Source organism: Myotis lucifugus, unplaced genomic scaffold (assembly GCF_000147115.1).
Source record: "Myotis lucifugus unplaced genomic scaffold, Myoluc2.0 scaffold_371, whole genome shotgun sequence".
Classification (NCBI taxonomy): Eukaryota; Metazoa; Chordata; class Mammalia; order Chiroptera; family Vespertilionidae; genus Myotis; species Myotis lucifugus.
Window position 1 is genome coordinate 595187 of NW_005871419.1, and position 3613 is coordinate 598799.

Genomic DNA, 3613 nt, shown 5'->3' on the forward strand with positions numbered 1-3613 from the left:
CCGATGGAGAGGAGGCTCTGCGCATGGGCCGTCCCTCCCGGTATGCAAGGCCCCAGGATGCAAAGCATCATCAAATCTAGAAAATAAACAATACGATTCAAACAGAATGACTCTGACATGTGCAGCCATGTAAACGGTGTGGGCAGAGGTGTTCAGACAAAAGTGAGAACAAACATACTTGGAGCGAGTGAGCTAAGAATCGAGGGGTCATTCCCTTTCCATTGACCTTGAAATCGACCTTTCCCTTGGGTGGTTCTGTCAAGGAAATCCTCCGTGGGAGTGATTTTTCTGCCCTCCCCCCGCAATGTTTTTACTGGAGCTTAACATACATACAGAGAATCCCAGCTCTCCAAGGTCCAGCTCATGAATGTTCACAGCTGGACACACCCAGGAGGCGGCCCCCAGGCCAAGAAATAGAACGTGAGCAGCTGCAGGAGACCCTCTTGCATCCCTGTGTTTCCCGGGGTAACCGCCATCCTGCCGCCCACCAGCGTAGGTGGGCTGTGTCTTTTTCACCTTCGTATAACTGGATTCATACTGCGTCTCGTTCTTTTTCTGATTGTATTTGTGAAATCCATATTATTGCATAGGGTTGATTCTCATTGCTGTACGATATTCATTGGGCAGGTTTACCACAGGTCTTTTATTCATTCAAACGTTAAGGGGTTTTTGGAAATGTTCAGTTTGGCGCTATCACCTCTCCACTGGCTTTGGGCCCCTGGGGTGCCGGTCAGTCTTTAACTGTGAGCAGCAGAAGTTGGCTTGGACTTGATTCAGGAAGGTGGGTTGATTGGAACCATTCTAAGTGGCTCGCAGAATAGAAGGAAACAGGGAGCAGCAGCCTTTGGAAAGGATTTGAATCAGGGCTCTCCCTCCTGGGAGATACAGAAGCGGGAACTCATGGGCAGGCCCTGGCAGGGCGGCTCAGTTGTTAGAGCATCCTTCTGACACGCCAAGGTTGCAGTCAGGCCCTGCAAGAATCAACCAATGGGTGCATACACAAGTGGCACAGCAAACCTATGTCTCTCTCCCCTACCCCCTTCCTCTCTTTCTCTAAAATCAATTAAAAAAACAAACTCGTAGACACCTCTCTGAGATGGAACGGGAGCTCCCGCTCCTGCTGGGGCAGGCTCCCCGTGTACATTGTGTGGAATTAGGAACATGTGATCCACGGGGATTTTACAGGGTACGATGGAAAACATACACAGACCCTGTGGTAAGTCAGTTGGGAAAACTGGTTTGAAAGGTTACCTTCTCAGAACCTTTAATCTAAGAAAGTCTACTTTAACCTTCCAGGGGGCAATCTTGCCCAAACTTGACTTTTTTCATGGAGCGTCAGCTTCCCTCTGAAGAGGCATTAGTGTTCCAAGGAGCACAGCTTTGGGAGATGCTGGGCCGGAGCAGAGGGAATGAAGGGGAAGAGAGGAAAACGCGTTTGGGACTGAGTTTTTAATGCAAAGATGAGGATTTGGGATGTTTTCTCTAGAAAATAGACGATCAGTGCTACACTTCGGGAGCAACAGTGCTTCGTGTGAGTTCTGCAGTTCAGAGAGCACCTCCGGGTCCTCAGCCCAGAGGACAGACTTGACCATCGATGCCGTGCAAGCCGAGGGCCGGGAGAGAGGACACGTGCCAAAGTGAATGGATGGGGCTGCCCACCGACCCGGAGTGCGACCCATTTAAGATAACTGGGTTTGCAACTTCGGCCCTGGGAGTGGGTGAGATCCCCTGGGTGAGAAGGTAGCGTAGGAGGCCTGGAGACAGGGCTTGGACAAGACCAACATAGGAAGTCCACACAGATGAAGATGAACCTGCAAAGAATTCTCACAAAGAGCAGCCAGCAACATTGGAGGCGAACCAGGAGAGTCCGAAGATGTGGAAGCCCGGGCGAGATGGCGCCTCAGAAGGATCAGCAACAATCTCGGAGCTTCAGAGAGGCCAGGAGGGAGGAGGCTGGGAGACATCCCGGACTGTGGCCACGTGGCCGGGCAGCGTGGAGGCCACCACTCAGATCTCCCTTCAAGAGAGACCCTGCGCCCTGGGAGCCTCGGGCTCTGCCCCAGCGAGTAAGCAGGGCCACGCTCCCCCGGGCAGCCCAGCCAGCCACTGAGCAGAGTGGGAACAGAGGGCTCACATTTCTGGCCAAAGTGGGTACACTTTGCATCAGAGCTCCATCTGGGCTGCCCGCATTCACAGAGCTGCCCGCAGCCCAGCGCACACCCTGCCCATCCCTTCCTGCCTCCTCCTCCTCCTCCTCCTCCTCCTCCTCCTCCTCCTCCTCCTCCTCCGCACGGCCGCTTCCACAGGTCACCCCATGAGTCTCAGCGCCTCTGACTCCACTCAGCCTGAACTGATACGGTGGCCACCGGTGATGGTAGTGACAGATGTTTAGGTAGAATTATGAGGCTGGCAGCCACATGCGGTGAATTTAGAGCAGAAAGTGATGAGATGGAGCCCAGAGGGTACACAATCCCTTTGAGGAGGCTCGGATGGACCAAATGCTCTGGGTCATTTGAGAACCGAAACATCTTGTATCTGAGAGTCCTCAGAAAGAGGTGAGTGAGCACAAGATAAAAGAAAATCAAGTAATAACGATGAATCATTTTCTCTTTTGTGGGCACCACTTCCTCAGGCTGACCTTCCTTTATGTGTTTGCATAAAGAATAGCAAGAAAAGCAGGCTGGGTGGCACCCACTCCGCCTGTCTTCTTCCTTTTTATTGATTTCAGAGAGGAAGGGAGAGGGAGAGATAGAAACATCAACAACGAGAGAGAATCATTGATCGGTCGCCTCCTGCACGCCCCCCACTGGGGATTGAGCACGCAACCCAGGCATGTGCCCTGACCAAAATCAAACCCGGGACCCTTCAGTCCGCAGGCCACCGCTCTATCCTCTGAGCCAAAATGGCCAGGGCCTGGCTCTGCCTTTCCAATGGTTGGATAGTCTTCAATGTTTCACTTTTCTTCGCTGCCCTTACCAGGTCATACGAAAGCTGTTTAAAGTTCTTTAGGATGTGAATGAGTTAGTGAAGTGCTGAAACCAGCACTTTTCAGAAAAAGATAAACTTAAAGTGTTTTCTCCAATAAACACTCACTAGAGGAAGTTCTGGGGGGGCACTTCAGCTCCGAGGGAAAAGTTCCCAGATTCAACCTGATTCTACCGTGTACCAGGAACTATGTGTTATCTTTTAAGGATATAAAGTTGAATAAGTCACAGGCATTACCTTTAAAGAGTTACCCTGAAGTCTCAGGCTAGAATGGCCTCTATAAAGCAACAACGAACAACGCCTTGTGGGTTTTTAAAAAAAGAGATAAAACACAATAAAAGGGATAAAACTTAGGTTGGGAGGGGAAGCTCAGAGTTAAAATGTGTGGTGTGAGCAGTGTGAGCGGTGTGTGTGGTATGTGCATGTGTGTGGTGCATGTGGTGTTTATGTGGTATACACGCGTGTGATGTATGTGTGGTGTGTGGGGGGTATGTGTGGGGTGTGTCGTATGTTTTATGGCGTGTCCTTGGATTGTTTGGGAGGAGGGTAAAGCAGTGATTGCCCACAGGTTGTATGTTTTTAGTATGCCCCCTAAAATGTCTAGGAAAACAAAATAAGGAAAACAGCT